The sequence below is a fragment of the Solanum dulcamara genome, chromosome 9 (genome assembly GCF_947179165.1).
Source record: "Solanum dulcamara chromosome 9, daSolDulc1.2, whole genome shotgun sequence".
In the NCBI taxonomy this organism is placed as follows: Eukaryota; Viridiplantae; Streptophyta; class Magnoliopsida; order Solanales; family Solanaceae; genus Solanum; species Solanum dulcamara.
Window position 1 is genome coordinate 52,347,312 of NC_077245.1, and position 20,161 is coordinate 52,367,472.

The following is a 20,161-nucleotide window of genomic DNA, read 5'->3' on the forward strand; positions in this document are numbered from 1 at the left end:
TTTGATGTTGACATCGTGGCGAAAAAAGTGAAAGTCCACTGCAGCATGCTTTACACGACTATGGTGGACAGGATTCTTGCTCAAGAATGTGGATCCAAGATTGTCAGTGATAGGACTAGCTGGCCTAGGAGCTAGGGGTGTTGATGGATTCTATGTTGCGCGGACTGTTCGTTTTTACCGCTGAATCAGTCTCAACATGACACTGGTGTGGGCGTGGATGTGGGGTGCGTCTTAGATTTGGTCAACCCATCCAAATACTTTGACCAAAGACAAGAACAAATGTTTTTCCGACGAAGCTGATAAATGAATAGCTAATAGAAGTTGCAAAGACCATAGAGGAGTGAAAGAAGTTTCTGGAAAGAAGAAAGAGAGGAGAGATTTCTTGGAAGAAGAAATAGGCAAACTAATGAGGCTAGAGAGAAGTGAAAAAGGTTTCTGGGAAGGAGAAAGAGAAGACATATTTCTTGGAAGAAGAAAGATTTCTCGGAAGAAGAAAGAGACAAACAAATTACTTTAATTACAAATTGTACCGTGTTAACTGTATATGTCCCTTTATTTCTTTGAGTTGTGACACTGACACGTAAATAATTAAATTTTATTCAAATATCTAGGTTATACTATTTATAACTATTTTTTTCTTATAAAATGAGTGATAATTTTTAAATTAATTAGTAGCATGTCAACTTTTTTGATAATTTAGAATATCTTTATAACTACATTTTTATAATGTTGAATTTTTTTGGCCAAATCCCCGCACCCATATCTATACTCGAATTCATGTCCTCGAATATTAAAATTTAGATTTTGCCGAATCTGACTCTCGGATTCGAACTCGTCTCGGATACCCACACCCGAGTCCGAGCAACTTAGGATGGATTCGTGTTCCTACGTTGATAGACAAGGAGAGTAATGGAACAGAGTACATAGGAGAAAGTTTTTGTGTCTTTCATTGATACAATGTGTTGTTTAAATACAAAAGAATTATGTGGTAAAGGATCCCACAATATTAGTACAACTAATGAATCCTATCAAGTTATTAAAGGTTCAAATTCATAAAATATATAATAATGAAATCAAGAATATATGATTCAGATATGGAAAATATTCTATCCTGATTTAGCTTCTTTATGCCCCCGCAAGTTAGGGGGTGGTGGAACGACCCCTAACTTGGAGACAACCCATTGAGTTTGTGCTTTTGATAAGGATTTCGTAAGTAGGTCAGCTAGGTGGTCAGCTGAGTGAACGTGTACTATGCGAAGCTGTTGACGTTGAACTTGGTCCGTGACAAAATGAAAATCAATGGCTATGTGCTTCATTCTACTGTGGAAAACTGGATATTGGAGTTTCTCTTTGGGCTTGGCTCCATGAGGGCTGGAGCCTCACTCTCACTTTTTCTATACGGGGAAAAACTTCAACGAACTTGATTTTCAAGCCTTAGCCAATTTTTGAGCATCTTCCCTGCAAACCACAATACACATTGCATTAGCTTCAAATACTAAAATGAGTAATAATCAAGAGTATTTTGCATGTTTTAACTCAGAACACGGTATAAACATGGGTAAATCATGGCTAAAAAGTGTGTAAATACGCCCTACAATATCAGTAGATTTTGGATATAGAAACTAAATCTTCGCATAAGGTTCTTTTCAATGTTGTCCTGCATTTCGCATACACAAAAGAAATTTGAAGATCAGTTCTTGTACATGAATGCTTAATACTACAGGTTACTTATTGGTTTGTGTCATTGATGATGTTCACAATGAAGTGGTTGTTGATGAAAACAAAAGTAAGAAGAGTCAAAAAAGGTGTTGCCTTGAAAAGAAAAAAAAGGGAGTCAAAAAGTAGGGGCAAAAAAAGAGGTTTGCTAGCAGCTACGCGTTTTAGCTGTTTTCTAAATGAAAAGTCAAGAAAAGGCAGCTACGCGTTTCATTCTCCTATAAATAGCCTCATTTAAACCATCCCAAAAAGAGAGAGTAAGAATACAAAGAGAGTTATACACCAAGATAAATATTGTAGTCTTGAGTGTCCTCTTTAGTAGTAGTTCCTTTTACAAGAGAGAAGTATTAATTGTTGTTTTCTCCTTGTATTTGAGAGTTGTGTACTCCATATTAAATAGTGAGATCCTTCTACCCCATAGTTTTTTCCCCTCTATCTGTTAGAGGGGTTTTCACGTAAAATTCTCGTGTTCAATTTATTTTTATTATTTTCATCATATCAAACTTTAGTTGTAGTGCTTCCTCACCCCAACAGTGGTATCAGAGCCAGGTTATTCTGTCTGTTTTATGCGAAGGTACTATTCGTGAATAGTAAATTTTTATGAATAGTAAATTCGGTGAATAGTACTATTCACGTGAATAGTAATTTCGGTGACGGTATAGTTTGTCACGATTGTTCGCAAAAAGATTCAGAAATGATCTAGAAGGGTGTGAAGCAAATAACAATGTCGAGTACAACAAAGTTTGACGTTGAAAAATTCAATGAGACTAATTTCTCATTGTGGAAAATGAAAATAAAAGCGATATTGAGAAAAGACAATTGCTTAGCTGCAATTGAAGGCAGGCCCACAGACTTTGTTGATGACAGCAAGTGGAACGACATAGACAGCAATGCAGTTACTGATCTACACTTGGCACTAGCTGATCAAGTGTTGTCTAGTGTGGCTGAAAAGCGGACGGCGAAGGAAATATGGGATACTCTTATGGGGTTGTATGAGGCCAAGTCTTTGCATAATAAAATCTTCTTAAAAAGAAGATTGTATACTCTTCGAATGACAGAGTCCATGTCAGTTACTGAACACATCAATACTTTGAATACTCTATTTTCGCAACTTACAACAATGGGTTGCAAAATAGAGGGGACTGAACGTGCGGAGCTTCTACTTTAAAGTCTGCCTGACTCATATGATCAACTCATCATCAACCTGACGAACAATACAGACAGTCTAGTTTTCGATGAAATTACAGCCGCTGTCTTGGAAGAAGAAAATTGGCGCAAAAACAAGGAAGACAGACAAACAAGTTCGCAGCAAGCTGAAGCTTTGATGATGATGAGAGGAAGACCAACGGAACGTGGCTCCAGTGGGAGTCACAATCATGGCAGATCTCAATTAAGAAGTAAGAAGAATATCAAGTGCTACAACTGTGGCAAGAAAGGGCACTTCAAGAAAGATTGTCGGTTCAAGAAGAAGAGTGAACACTCTGAGCCATTAAATGCTCAAGGGAATGTTGCATGTACCTCGGATGATGGCGATATTTTATGTAGTGAGGCAATATCAAATAATGAAGGCAGAAAACGTTTCGCTGATGTCTAGATCATGGACATAGGAGCAACATGGCACATGACTTCCAGGAGAGAATGGTTCCATCAATATAATTCTATCTCATGAGGGTCTGTGTTCATGGGAAACAATCATGCTTTGGATGTTATTGGTATTGGATCCATCAAAATAAAGATGTATGATGGCACGGTACGTACCATCCAGGAGGTACGACATGTAAAAGACTTAAAGAAGAATCTATTGTCTTTAGGACAACTAGATGATAATGGATGTTCATATAAGACTCATGGTGGAGTCATGAGAATATCCAAAGGAGCGCTTGTAGTGATGAAAGCGGAAAAACTTGCGGCAAACCTATATGTGCTTAAAGGTGAAACACACCAAGAAGGAGAAACATCAACCACTTCAGCAAGTTTATTTGAAGAATCAACGATGATATGGCATCATAAACTTGGCCATATGTCGGAACGAGTTTTGAAGATTCTTGCTAAGCAAAAGCTTCTTCCAGGGCTCAAAAAGGTTTCACTACCCTTTTATGAGCATTGTGTTACCAGTAAGCAAAATAGACTGAAGTTTAACAGTTCCTCTGCTAAAAGCAAAGAAATATTAGATCTGGTCCACTCTGATGTTTGGCAAGCACCGGTGGAGTCCCTAGGAGGAGTAAAATATTTCGTGTCATTCATCGACAATTACTCCAGGAGAAGTTGGGTGTATCCAATCAAGAGAAAGACAGATATTTTTCTAGTTTTCAAAAAATTCAAAGCGCGGGTGGAACTTGAATCTGAGAAAAAGATCAAGTGTTTGAGGACAGATAATGGAGGAGAATACACTGGTGATGAATTTAATAACTTCTGTAAACAAGAAGGTATTAAATGGCAGTTCACGGTGGCATATACTCCACAATAAAATGGAGTAGCAGAGCAGATGAACAGAACTTTGTTGGAACGGACAAGAGCTATATTGGCAACTACAGGGTTGGAAAAACCATTTTGGGCAGAAGCAGTCAAAACCGCCTGTTATGTGATCAGTCGGTCACCATCAACCGCAATTGATCTGAAAATGCCAATGGAGATGTAGACGGGAAAACCAGCTGATTATTCTCGCTTACATATATTCGGAAGTCTTGCTTATGTTATGTACAACACCCAAGAAAAATCGAAGTTGAATCCAAAATCTAGGGAATACATTTTCTTAGGATATGCTGATGGAGTCAAGGGGTATCGCTTGTGGGATCCCACAGCCCGCAAGGTGGTAATCAGCAGGGATGTTGTATTTGTTGAAAACAAGATACAAGCAAAAGAAGGTAGCACTTCAAAAGAAAAATCAGAGACTACTACAGTTGAAGTTGAAGAAATAGAAGAAGTTCTAGTTTCTTCTGAAGCAGCACCAGAGAACGAAGAACAAGAGAAAACTGAGATCGAAACTCCACAAGTTCGACGGTCAACTTGGGAGAGAAGAGAACTAGTTTGGCACTCAGATTATTCTATGGAGAGCAATATTGCATACTGTCTATTAACAGAAGATGGAGAGCCTTCAACTTTTCACGAGGCTATGAAAGGCCAAGAATTATCTCTGTGGGTGGCAGCAATGCAAGAAGAAATTGAAGCTCTTCATAAAAATAAAACATGGGATCTTGTTCAATTACGTCAAGGAAGGAAGGCCATTGGAAACAAATGGGTCTACAAGATCAAATGCAATGGTAATGATCAAGTGGAGAAGTATCGTACAAGATTGGTGGTGAAAGAATTCGCTCAGAAAGAAGGTATAGACTTCAATGAGATATTTTCTCTAGTGGTTCGACTCACAACAATTCGAGTGGTCCTGGCGATGTGTGCTACATTTGACTTATACTTGGAGCAGTTAGATGTCAAAACTGCATTTCTTCATGGAGAACTTGAAGAAGAAATTTACATGCTCCAACCAGAAGATTTTGAAGAACGAGAAAAAGAGAACTTGGTTTGCAGGTTGAACAAATCTCTATACGATCTCAAACAGGCGCCGAAGTATTGGTATAAGAGATTTGATTCCTTCATTATAAGCCTTGGATACAGTAGACATAGTTCAGATCCTTGTGTTTATTACAAGAGATTTGGTGATGACGATTTTGTTATTTTGCTGTTGTATGTTGACGACATATTGGTAGCAGGCCCCAACAAAGATCGTCTTAAAAATTTAAAGGCACAGTTGACTAGGGAGTTTGAAATGAAGGACTTGAGACCAACAAACAAGATTCTAGGGATGCAAATTCACCGAGACAGAAATAATAGGAAGATTTGGCTTTCTCAAAAGAACTACTTGAAGAAAATCTTGAGGCACTTCAAGATGCAAGATTGTAAGCCAATTTCTATTCCACTTCCTATTAATTTCAAGTTATCCTCAAGTATGAGTCCTAGCAATGAAGCAGAGAGGATAGAAATATCTCGAGTACCGTATGCATCAGCAGTGGGAAGTTTAATGTTCGCCATGGTATGTACAAGACCCGACATTGCACAAGCAGTGGGAATGATTAGTCGATACATGACTAATCTTGGTAGAGAGCATTGGAATTCTGTTAAGAGGATCCTGAGATACATCAAGGGTACATCAGATGTTGCAATGTGTTATGGAGGATCAGAATTTATTGTTAAAGGTTATGTTAATTCAGATTATGCAGGTGATCTTGATAAAAGTAAGTCCACCACAGGTTATGTGTTCACTCTTGCTGGAGGAGCTGTAAGTTGGGTTTCAAAACTGCAATCTATCTTGGCTACATCTACGACGGAAGCAGAATATGTAGCAGCTACACAAGCTAGCAAAGAAGCAATATGGATGCAGATGCTACTGAAGGAGCTCGGGCACAAACAAGAGAAGGTTGCTTTGTTTTGTGACAGTCAGAGCGCTTTGCATCTTGCAAAGAATCCGGCATTTCATTCAAGGACAAAGCACATACGAGTTCAGTATCACTTTGTTCTTGAGAAGGTGGAAGAAGGCAGTATGGATATTCAGAAAATTCACACTAATGACAACCTAGCAGATATGTTTACGAAGCCGATCAACAGTAACAAGTTCATATGGTGTCGATCTTCTATTGGCCTAGCAGAAACGTAATATTGCAGTAATTGGGTAAAAAGGATGGTGTGAAGACTTAATTAATTCTCAATTAAATCTTCAAGTGGGAGAATGATGAAAACAAAAGTAATAAGAGTCAAAAAACGCTGTTGCCTTGAAAAGAAAAAAAAGGGAGTCAAAAAGTAGGGGCAAAAAAAGAGGTTTGCTAGCAGCTACGCGTTTTAGCTGTTTTCTAAATGAAAAGTCAAGAAAAGGCAGCTACACATTTTAATGAAACGCGTAAAACGCATTTCATTCTCCTATAAATAGAGAGCCTCTTGCCCTCATTTAAACCATCCCAGAAAGAGAGAGTAAGAATACAAAGAGAGTTATACACCAAGATAAATATTGTAGTCTTGAGTGTTCTCTTTAGTAGTAGTTCCTTTTACAAGAGAGAAGTGTTAATTGTTGTTTTCTCCTTGTATTTGAGAGCTGTGTACTCCATATTAAATAGTGAGATCCTTCTACCCCGTGGTTTTTTTCCCTCTATCTGTTAGAGGGGTTTCCACGTAAAATTCTCGTGTCCAATTTATTTTTATTATTTTCATCATATCAAACTTTAGTTGTGGTGCTTCCTCACCCCAACAGTTGTTCCAAAAACACCATGTTTTATTTTTAACAATAGAGAGAGTCCTGCTTATCAAGCATTTTCATATAATTAGTAAGCTGAACATAATTGACAAAAGTTATTTGTAGACTGATAAGAGAAATATTGTATTGTTTTTTGATTAGCTTAAGTCTTTCAAAAGCACTTAAGGTCCTCACACTTCTTATGTTCCATGATATAGTATTTATCATTGTGAATCAATAGAGTTACCCATATATGTATCAATTTGAACTCCTTATTTGCTTTCCTCCTTAAAAGTATCCTTACTAGGGAAGGATCTCCATCAGGTGCAAGCATAACAAGAATTGTTACCAAGAGTTGCTCTTGAGGTTTCATCTCATATTCTCCAATTTTGTCCATATTCATGTTGGATTCCCTTTGTTGAATTGACTGTTCCATTTGGTAGTTCTATGATCTTGGATTGATTTGTTTCCATCTGTTGGCTTCCACTGCCATATTCTTCTATCTGGTTTCCTGTCCTACTACTTGTTCTTCTTTCATAAGGAGGGTAGCTTCTATGTTTTCCTTTCTCCCTTGTGACTGTTTTCCATCCTTTTGTTTATCAGTCGCTTGCACCTCCATTGTATCATGTCATTTTCATCCTTCACTTATTTTTTGTTCTCCATTGTTTCTTGCTGAGGCTCCTATTAGCTTTATCTGAAATGATCAGAACACCAATTGGAGCTACGATTCTGCATAATGCGTCTCTTTCAAGAAGTGCCACCTTAAATCTGGTAGGTTAACCCAAATCGGGGCGGAAGTTATTTCTATCTCTAGCTTAAAATCAACTTTCCATTTCAGTAGCTTCATTTGCATATTACATATCCATACGAATTTCCTACCATAGACATTTCTATGGTCTTCTTCTAAATCAAAATCAATAAATACATGATGCATAATACACTCCCCTATTTTCACCGAGCCTTTTGTGGAAACCGTTTTCAAGAAATCATTTTTAATTTTTTTCACTTGATGACCAGATTCTTGGAAACTTACCAATGATGGTGAGTTTACAAGCTTCCGCTAGGATGTCATCTTTTTCTTTTGAAAACGTCACCACTGGTTTTTCCTTCTACCAAGTTACACGACCTGTGCATGAGCTTCACCTTCCTCTTACTTTCTTTACCATTCGCGACTCCTACAGCAACATCAAAATTGAAAGAGGGATCCACAGAAGTACTCTGCTCTCCAGAAGGGGCATTTGTCTTGAGATTACTCAAAGGAAGGAAATCTAAAGTAGAGGGTTTTTGTAGATTTGTAGTATCAATAGACAGAAAATAATTAGTTGAATTCCTTCAATAGACATGGAACTCAAGTATCAATATCACACTAGACAAGTAAATATATCAATTAATAAACTACATGTCAATCCCAGACAAATTAAAGTGAAGAGATAGATTGACTCTCTTTAAAGAAATGTACACAGTAGCAAGACAAAGAATTAAAGGCAATGGTTCAGACTTCAGAACAGAGAGCTGCAGCAAAATGGAAGAGCCGGAATGAACTAATACAATAAACCTAAGAATCAAAGTCTTCATCTTCCACCCTAACTCCCTGATGACAAATAGGTCTACAGAATTGATTTTTTGATCAAGTAAAGAAAGCATTTTATAAATATTCACAGCACTTTACAGGCTAAGCCTGTAGAGAGTTCAAAATTCTATTGTATAGAGAAAAACTTAAAGAAATGAGAACTACAAGCGATTAGTAAATAATGTTATAGCATCTTTCAAATAAGTAAAACCTATTGGATCGTATTACTATATTGTATATAGTACCTCTACTGTACGTGCCAAGTTTGAAAACACGAGAAATACAAGCAACTAATATGTATCCACTAACATTTGAACTTGTGGGATTTATCTCAATTTATACCATTTGTCCTCTTAAGAGAAAGATTCAAGAAACTGCAATGCTTACATTACTGTGCCTCATAGAAATGGAACCCGTACTCATCATGAGTTAAACATGACAATGCATCTGACAAAGGAAATCAGACATATAACCTCATGCATACTTGCTTTGCTTCTAAAATGCATAGGGCAAACCATATCTACTACCCGACCTCAAGTTACCACATTTGCGTCATCTAAGAGGTAACTCCTTATCAAATTAACCCTATTTCTCTCCAATTTCATACTCATTTTGCAAAACTGCAATTAAACTTTCTAGTCATTGACTAGAAAGTCCTCAACAGAAAATCACTTACCTAAGCATTTCCATATAAAGTATGAAGATAAGAAAGGAAATGGTTGAAGAATTCATTTCCAAGCACTCAAAATGAAAATTATAACCCAAAATATCATTTTTTTCCCACCAAACCCACATGATAAACTACATTTTAAAAAGTGTAGTTCTTCTATAAGGATCTCGGTTCTTCGGTACACCAAAATTTTATCAATTTTTTTAAAAACAAATTACATTTAACTCATATTTGACTCAAACTTTACAAGACCAAGCATATACAATATTTTTTAAATTCCATCGTCTATAGCTTGAAAATCTTGAGGAGTTGGTTTTTGTAGTGGAGAAAGGTTTCTGGACAATGAGTAAAAGGAAAAAAAGGCCATTTTATTTTATATTTGCATCAAAAAATCCATTTTAGAAATACCAAACTAAATCGAGCCAAAGTTGGAAAAACTTGAACCTAACCGAATTTATTCAGTTTGGTGCATGCACACTTTCCTAAACCAAAAATCGAAGAGCCAAATCGATGTTTGATAAAGCCGAATCGAAGTACCGAACGCCCACTCCTAATTTGAACATCTTCAAACTATATTAGTACCTCCTTTCTCTGTCAATCCCAATTTGAAAAAACAATATTTCATCCATTCATTTTTACTTGTCATGTTTTGTCTTTTGAAAGTCAAACTATATGAACTTTCACCGATATAAGATGTATTTTTTCATCATATTAATATGAAACAAATTACAACTTATATTATTTTTTTTCATATTATTTTTGAATATCTAATTTAAATATTGAATTAATCTATTTCAATTTATTTTCAAAGATTAATCAAATTGACTCTTGTAAAGCGAAACATGACAAATAAATATGAAGGAAGGAAATTGTTTTCATGCATAAGTTTTTGAATGCCACTCATCAACGCCGAAATACGCTCTTTATTTTCACACTTTATTTCATTCTTTTATTTTATAAAAAAACATAAGTGTTACAACCCAAAAATCGAGGTCATGATGACACACATCCCAAATCTCAACCTGATGTGTAAGCCGAACAATAAATCACATACAAGACTCCCAAAGGGGAAGTCAGGCCACAAATGAAAAGAAAAGAAATATAACGAAGAATTTCTCAAAGTATAAAGAGCATCTAATACACCTTTGAGTATGAAGTACATCACGAGTCTCCGAATAGAAATAAAGACTGAAATAGAAGATGGAACTAATGGTGATCCAGAACAGGGGATCTCACCACTAATCCGAAATAAGCATGTTCGCTAGAGGTGATAAACCACCACGAGGAGTACCTTGACTAGAAGAATCTGCATCAAAAGTGACACAAAAGTAGGGGTGAGTACAATATAAATATACTCAATAGGTTTGACTGACTGAGTGTAAGAGATTAATCAAACTTATGGAATAAGCTAACAAACGCATCCACCTGCATAAGAAAATTCCCACTTCGATATTGGTGCTGGCAATTTATAAAGAACGACGCAAGTAAAGTAAACACATATGATTAGAACAGTTCCACATATCATCAGACAAGTCAAATAACTCAAAGAGCAATGCAATGCAATGTGATGATCCAATGATGTGATGGTACAGTGGAATCAAGATTGTCGCACAACCTATCATATACACCATGTCGAGGTAAGGCTTCCATACAAGGACCCATGGGGGATTCGTAGTCCATATACCAAATCACAATCTCAATATCTTATCAACTTGACACCTAGCTCGTGGTCAAGGATATAAAAAGGTGTACTCTTATTTTCTTTCTCAAAAAGAATTTCCACATTTCTCAACTTTTCAATATCCATGATATGATGAATGAATCAATAATCCATAGCATGGAGGAAACAATCAACTCAACATGTACAAAAAATTGGTTCAAAGTTCTCAAAACTCAACCTAAACATGATATACCACCACAAATAGATAGTAGTGGAGAGGAATACATGAAAATAAGTGTTCACCCTTTTGAAAAATAATTTATTTACTCAAGTGCGATCAAAACCCCAACTCAAACCCTCACAAGTCAGGACCATTGAAGGAACTTCTTCATACCTTGTAATATTAGCTGTTATTAATAATGATAATCAGGACCATTGTAAAAGGGAGAGTCTCCCTAATTTACTGCTTTTATAGGATAATCTCCATACCATTAGATTTAGGATTTAGAGTAGCTATCTCTTCCTTTGTTTTCCTCCTGCATATGCAGGTAGTTGCAGGTCTGGAAAATTTCAGGGTGAGCAGCAGCATGTGGACCCTTGGAGAAACAAACTTAGGTGCCCCTGGGTGCAGCATTAGTAGGATGCAACAAACTAAAAATGGAAGTTTGCCAAATCCAACTGAGGCAACCATTCTTTGGAAGGCTGTTAGAGGATGCAATACCACAGGATCATGCATAAGGAGCCCTTTGTACTATAATTTCAGCCTGCATCTTACCTTCCTCAGCAACAACATCCTGCAGCAACAAAGTCACAAAACTGCAACTTTCAGGGAACACATACAAGACAATAGTAGTAGCTATTATAACCTGCAAAATTACTTGCCTTTGTGTTTTTCTGTTTGTTGGTGCAGGGTGATTTGTACCAAGTGGACATGTCCAAATACCTCCAAACTTTGCAGGATTGCATCATATACTAATTTGGAAAGGCTCAACAAGTTTCAGCTCAAAAGGACAATTGGAGACGTTAGGCGAGCGACCTTGAAAAAATCAGCAGTCTTAAGCCTAAAGAGAGAGAAACTTGGTAATTGGAAGCTCCAGCTTGGGAGTCAAGCTTTCAAAATTTGCAGGGATAAAGAAAAGGCCATATATGCAAACATCAGGAAGTTTCAGGTCAAACGGATAATTGGAGACGTTAGTCGAGCGACTTGGAAAAAGTTAATAGTCTCCAAAGCTCTTACTGAGGTCCCTTCCTGTTTGCTAGTTTGTGCAAGCCTTGTTTTGTTTGTTTTTGGTTGTTGTATTATTTCAGGTTCCTGGAGTGATGTATCAACATTCATTAACCACAAATACATAGAGAAAAGCACCAACACAAATTCCAACCACCCTGCAGCACTTAAGCTCCAGCAGGTCAGCATGTGCAGGGTGAGGTGCAGCTTGTGGACCTGTCCAAAGGCCTCCAATCTTTGCAGGGTGTCAGAAAATAATATAATGACAAGGCTCAAGAAGTTTCAGCCCAAACGGATAATTGGAGGCGTTAGGCGAGCGACATTGAAATATTCAGCTACCTTAAACCTAAAGATAGGGCCTTTAGTAATTTGGATCCTCCAACTTGGGAAACAAGCCTTCAAACTTTGCATGGCTAAAGGAGAAGATATATATGCTAATTTCATAAAGTTTCAGCTCAGATGGACAATTGGAGACGTTAGTCGAGCGACTTGGAAAATGATAACACTCTCCAAAGCTCTTACTGAGGTCCCTTCTTTAATGCTAGTCTGTGTACACTATGTTTTGTTTGGGCTTGCTTGTTGTATTATTGCAGGTGTATGGAGTGATATACCAGCATTCTTCAACAACAAATACATAGAGAAGAGCACAACTACAACTTCCACACACCCTGCAACCTCTAATCAGCAGGGCAGCAGGTGCAGGGTGAGGAGTAACTTGTGGACCTGTCCAAAGGCCCCCAAACTTTGCAGGATTGCAGCATATATTATTTTGATAAGCCCCAAGAAATTTCAGCCGAAATGGATAATTGGAGACGTTAGGCGAGCGAGCTTGAAACAAGCAGCTGTCTTAAGCTTAAAAAGGAAGAATGTTGCTAACTGGAAGCTCCAACTTGGGAAACAAGCCTTCAAACTTTGCATGTCTAAAGGAAAGGATATATATGCAAACTCCAGAAAGTTTCAGCTCAAACGGATAAGTGGAGACGTTAGTCGAGCGACATGGAAAATGCTAACAGGCTCCAAAATTCTCTTTGAGATCCATTCCTCTCTATTAACCTGTACAGGTCTTTGTTTGTCTTTGGTTATTTGCTGTGTATTTGCAGGTTGTTGGAGACATACACCAACATGCTTTAACAACAAATACATAGAGGACAACACCTGCAGCATCTCAACACTTGCAGCAGCTCAACACCTGCAACACCTGCAGCAGCTCAACAACTGTTTGCTATGTTGCTTGTCTCTGGTTGACTGTTCTTGTTTAGAACCTCTTTGGCACTGTTATGAGGGCTGCAGTAACCTGGGGCTTCTATGGAGCAGCACACTCAGCTGGCCAACCACACTCTCTATTGTCAACACACCACAACAACAACTACACCAACCAACAGCAAACAAGGAACAAATACAAGCTAGTTACAGCAGCATGCAGATCTCTTTGGTTGTGTGGTTTGTTGGTTTAGTTTGTCTGTGCAGGTACTCCAAGAAGCTGAACCTGATCACAACAAAGGACCCTCCAGCACTCTCCAACACTCTTCACTACCTGCAGCAACACCAAATTATTTAGAACCCCTTGCAGCAACAACTCCACCAACTTGCAGCACACAAGAAACATGGTTACAGCAGCTTCCAGATTTCTTTGGTTGTGTGGTTTGTTGTTTGTATTTGTCTGTGCAGGTACTCCAAGAAGCTTAACCACCTCAAAACAAAGACCAACAAGCAGCCTAACTACAATGGCAGCAACAAGGAGCTGCACATAAACATGCACCAGCCTGTACACTTCCCACAATTGATTCCCCTTTTGTTAGTTGCTACTGCAGGTTCACAGTTGCACACCTGCTACAACTTCAAAGTTGAGTACGCTTGGCTTCTCAGGGATCCTACAGCCATCATCACCCACCCTCTGTACCTCCTATATGCAGCACAGCAGCAGCAGTATGCAGCATATGCAGCACACAATAGCCATTGTTTGCTTGTGTGTTTTTCTGGTGTTGTTTGCCTGTGCAGGTACCAAAAGAGAGATCTACTACTGAACCTAACCTGCAACAACAAGTATGCTATCCCTGCAGCTAGAGAGGCAGCAAGGAACTGGATACAGGACTGCAACAACCATGGCCTCTGCAGCACATCAAGATCTGCAGCAACCATATATTTGGACTCCCATGCAGGTGGTCGAATGCAGCTACACTTGTTCTGATATTCAGGCTCTCAATTTTATCCACAACAACTCCAAGGCTATTGGATACTATAGCTTCATATATTTCCTCTCCTTTCAGCCCCCATAGCTAATAATCATGATACTAATGCAATGGCACATTTCACCTGGATTTACTTGGTACGACAAGACTAAAAAGAGCAAAGATGAAAAGAATTTTCCCATCCCATGCGAGATAGAAGTTTCGTATACTTGTTCTTCTTCAATGTAGCTATGTCTGCTACGTAGCATAGTTGGAATAGGACTAGTGTAGGTTACTTTCCTTTTTTCTCATGGAAGGGGAGAGTCTCCCTTATTTATGCTTTCTTAGTTGAATTATACCGAGAGGAGTCCTCTCATAGGTTACTGCTTTCTAGTAATAGTTAGTCTCTTTTTTTGTATTGGGGATGAGTTAGCCGACCTTAATAGGTTGGCTGACTTATGAACCACCATAGGATCGGAGGTAAGGTTTATGTCCCCCTCCTTGTATTTTCCTTTGATTATTTATGTTAAGGCTTGGGGGTGTTGCTTAACCCCTGACTGTGCACGAGAGGTGGGAGCCTCGTGTAGGGTCTGTTCCCAAAAAAAAAAAAAAAAAAAGTCAAATAGTGTTACAAGCATCTCTCATAGGCAAACCATGAATCACATGCTCACAAACAAGTAGAATAACAAATAAAACCCCCATACGGGCTAAACCGCACAAATAAGCCCCTATACAGGCAATACAATATAATCAACCCCTCACACAGACATCACAATATAAACAATAATCCCAATTCATATTACTATCCCATCCTAAAGCCTATAACATAAGAACGATCAATTACCTAATCCCGGTCTCAAAGAAGGATAGGCAAATCTACTTTGAAGGCTGAAAACTTCACTCGAACACTCTATTAGAGTTTTAACCTAAAATACAGACTCTGAAATGATCCCCAACTATCAAGAATGGAAAGAATTCATCAAAAGGAGTTCAAAGATACCCATATTGCAAGATTTAAGAACCATAATCAAAATCATCCAAAAATTACCTCGAAAATGAAAACGGTAAAACTGAAATTTTACTTGAAAATCAAGTTCTACACATCAAGAGGAGTTAGTGGTAAAAAACCCCATCAAAAATCGAGTTTGAAATCATGAAATTACTAATTTTGAAATTTAGGAGAAAACCCCCCAAACCCACATTGAAATCTTGATTTTGAAATATTTTTTGAAAGATAAAATCGTTAGGAAATAATTTAGAAATGATAAAGAAATTTACTCCAACAAATTTTCTCAAAAGATTACTTCAAAAATCATATATCCAAAGCTTCAATTGAGTAACAATGGTGGAAATAAGAAAAAGGAGGAAGAAACCCAAAATATGAGCTATTTTCAACGAAAAAGAGTCTGTTGACCGTGGTCAACTTGCACCAGCTTTCTTCGAAACATGTTTTTGACCCTTAGAACACATCCAAAATCCTATAAACATGAACCAATAGTGAAAATTGATCACAAAACATGTTTTAGAACAATGGAATCGCCGGATTTTCGAAGAAAGGTTGTTATGACCAAAATACCCCCATAGACCTCTCTTAGGCCTAAAACTCAACTTTTAGCCTAAACACTCAAAACGAACTCTAAGGTCTTGGGTATCTAACCAACCATCCTACTAGACCAAATTTGATATTTCGGATGCAACAGAACTAACAAAATCACCATCCGACGTTCGAATCTCGAAATATTGAGCAAAGTCAATTATCTAATTAAAATTTCACATAAACTCTCAAAATCATCAAAATCTCTCCTGATCGCATCGAGAACCACACTAACCATCCCATAAGGCCAACAAAGCATGAAAACACAAAGGGAAGGGCAAAATAGTCATTTCTCATCGAAAGTAATTTCTCAAGAATTGAGACATTAAACTATTCACCACTAAAACACACGTTCGTCCTCGAACGAAAAGAAAGGTAAAATATCTAAAGAAGTGAAAAGATGAGGGTATCTATGACGCATATCAGACTCCACCTCCCATGTAGCCTCCTCAACAGGCTGGTGTCTTTTCACTGAATTAATATGCTTTGATCTCAAATGTCTAGTCTGCCTATCTAAGACAACAATAATTTCCTCCTCAAAGGATTAGTCCTGATCCAAACCAACCAATTCCCATTGAATCACATGAGAATCATCATGCCGGTATTGCTTAAGCATCGATACATGAAATACGGGATGAACCGCTAAAAGGTTTAGAGGCAAAGACAATTTATAAGCTACCTTTCCATACTTTTCCAAAACCTTAAAAGGGCCAATAAACCTCAGACTGAGCTTCCCTTTCCTCCCAAACCTCATTACACCCTTAATAGGTAACACATTGAGAAACACTCTCTCAGCAATGCCAAATGACATATCACGAACATGCCTCTCTGCATAGCTCTTCTACCTACTCTAGGTAGTCATAAGGAATTGCTGAATCAATTTAACCCTATCCATAGAGTCTCTCAACAAATCAATAACCTAAGGTTGTACCCCAAAAGAATCAAACCATCCCATAGGAGATCTATAGCTTCTCCCATACAAAATCTCAAAGGGTGCTATATGAATACTAGAATGGTAACTATTGCTAGTCCCAATGACCACCAAAGTCCATGACGCAAGCTCAGACCATGTTCTCAAGCACTTGAATAGTCCTTTCTGACTGATCATCGGTCTGAGGATGAAAATTGGTACTCAACTCAAGATTGGCACCCGTTTGCTCCTGCATAGAACTTCAGAAATGAGAGGTAAACTGCGTACTTCTATTAGACACAATAGAAATGGGCACTCCATGTAACTAAACAATCTCATGGGTGTAGATCCTAGCCAACTACTCCACATTATAGCTAGTTTTCACTGGAATAAAATGGGTTGATTTAGTCAACCGATCCATAATCACCCAAACTGAATCATGCTCACCCAAAGTCAAGGGTAATCCAGTCAAAAGGTTTATAGTAATGCACTCTCACTTCCACTCGGGAGTGGGCATCCTTTGTATAGAACCACCCAACTTTTGATGCTCATAATTCACTTGTTGGCAATTCAAACACTTATCCACAAAATCTACAATGTCCCTCTTCATGCCACACCACAATAGTGTTGTTCAAGTCATGAAACATCTTTGCCACCCCTGGTTGAAAAGAATACTTTGAACAATAAGTCTTCTCCAATATCATACGCACCCAATCACCAACTTTAAGCACACAAATATGACCACTAATCCTCAAAACTCCCTCAGGATCAAGAGAAGTTGACTTAGCCTTTACCTTTTAACACTTTATCCTAAATCATCCTCAACTTGTCATTATGAAACAGGTGGGAACGAATCTGATTTATCAAAGTAGAACTAGCTTCAACGAAGGCCAAGAAACTATGAGGTGTTAAAATATCAAGTCGAACCAATTGTCTAGCCAATGACTGAACCTCCAATGCCAAAGGTCTCTCTTCTGCCTTAAGAAAGGCTAAGCTACCCATACTAAGTGTTTTTTGAGTCAAAGCATCCGCTACTACATTAGCCTTGCCCGAATGATAAAGAATGGTGATGTCATAATCCTTCAACAACTCTAACCATCTATGCTATCTCATGTTCATATTCGATTGAGAAAAAAGATATTTAAGGCTATGGTGATCTGTAAAGACCTAATAATTCACACCTTAGAGATAGTGTCTACATAACTTCAAAACAAAGACCACTACTGCAAACTCCAAATCGTGAGTAGGGTAGTTCCTCTCATGTACCTTCAACTGTTGAGAAACATAGGCGATGACTCTCCCCTTCTGCATCAACACACTGCCCAAAGCATCACAGAATATAATAAATGCCAAACCTTCTTGGTGTAATGCTAAAATAGGTACCGAAGTCAATAAATCCTTAAGTTTTTGAAATCTTGCCTTACACTCATCGATCCACTAAAATACCATAGTCTTTTGAGCTGCATAGTCAATGAAGATGTGATGGCAAAGAAAATCTGAACAAACCAATGATAATAGCTCGTTAACCCAATGAAACTCTAAATCTCGATAGCAGAAATAGGTCTTTCTCAATCACAAACTGCCTCAACCTTGGTTGAATCGATCATAATTCCATCGTTGTTCACCACATGACCTAAGGAAGCCACAAACTCAATCTAAAACTCACACTTGGAGAAATTTGCATATAACTTCTCCTATCTCAATATCTGAAGTATGACCCTCAAGTGACGAACATAGTCAGCCTCATTCTTAGAGTAAACCAATATATCATCAATAAATACAATCACGAAGAAATCCAAATAAGGTTGAAACATTTAGTTCATCAACTCTATAAAAGCAGTCGGGGCATTCATCATCCCAAAGGACATGACTAAAAACTCATAATGCCCATAACAAGTCCTGATGGAGGTCTTCGGGATATCACAATATTAAACTCTCAACTGATGGTAGTCTGACCTCAAGCCAATCTTAGAAAATAATAATTATTACAACCCACACTCTTGAGATCAGAGTGTATCTTAAGATTCTTAGAAGTTATAAGGTGAGCCAGATAATCTACGACACTATCAAACAACTCTAAGGAAGGGAGAATGTAATACCCCATAGTAGGGAAGGTTGGAAATAGGGTCATGAGAAGTTGGAAGGAGTTGGAGGCCAAGTAATGAGTCGTAGGACTCAAATTACCTACGTAAGCTATTAACTTAGAAGTTTTACATATTTGAGCTACTTGAGTATATACTAAGCTTGCATAGTCAGGATTACACGGGTTCTTAAGATAAAATGAGATTACGAACCCACGAGGAAGAGAAAAAGATGACACGTGGCAGCAAGAAGAGAGTGCCATGTGGCAGTAGGAGAAAGTGCCACATGGAAGCAGCTGAAGCAAGGAGGTGACCTATTGCCTGCTTGGGGGGTGGACCCACTGCCACGTGGCCGCATGAGCTTAGGTGGCACCCTAAGGGGCTTCCATATGTCACCCCTAGGGGGATGCCACGTGTCACTCTCCAAGGAGGTATATATATACATATGTCTTAAAGTTAAATTGATCACATAATTAGACTTTCACTTAGAAGAATTGAAAAAGAAACCCTAGGAGCTAAGGAGAGAGGGGCGACGACTTGGCCAAAAGAAAAGGTAAGGCCTGATTTCATTCTATAAATTAATTATTTAAGGTATCCTACAGTGATATAGCGGTTTTTAATAACATAAAATTTTATTTTGGGGCAGCAAGGAAGAGATACAAACAGTTCGCAAATTTTCAGCATGTTAAGAGAACTTCCGAGACAAGTTTTAGTAAGTTTTAGCAAGGTATGTCTTGGTTATCTTCTCCCACATTTTGGTAAGGGTTTTTAAATGTTATGAGGGTGTTAATAATGTAAAGTTAAGGTTTGTAGAAGCACCAAGAGGACAAAAAACAGCCACGACATTTCAGCCGCGCTAAAAGAACTTCCGAGGCAAATTTTGGCAAGCTTTGGCCAATTTCGGTTAAGGTAAGGGTTTTTATTTCAATTTGGAGTTTATGGTGTGGTTATGGAGTGTATTAAATATCTTATACATGGCTGGAAGTATAAATATTGCACAAAGATGCTTGACATTAGAAACAAACTAAACTAAGGCCGTCATGGTTAAATCGAAGTCGAGTAGGGTGTTGGTTTTTGTGCTGTGCTTGCAGGTGCTTTTATTGTGTGTTGAAGGGATGGAAATGTTTAAATAAGGTGTGGGTTCTTCTGGTTGCAGCACACGATCCGCCGTTGTGTATGGTTAAGGGTTTTACGAAATAGAGATTAAAAACCCTATTTTAGTATCGTAGTTTTAAGCGAGTTGTTTAGAGTTTGTATTGTCTAATGTAGAAGTGGTTTACTTGTATATATGCTTATGATTGTTGTTTTTGGGATTCTGATAAGGTTTGGGGATTAAATTGAAAGTTCGT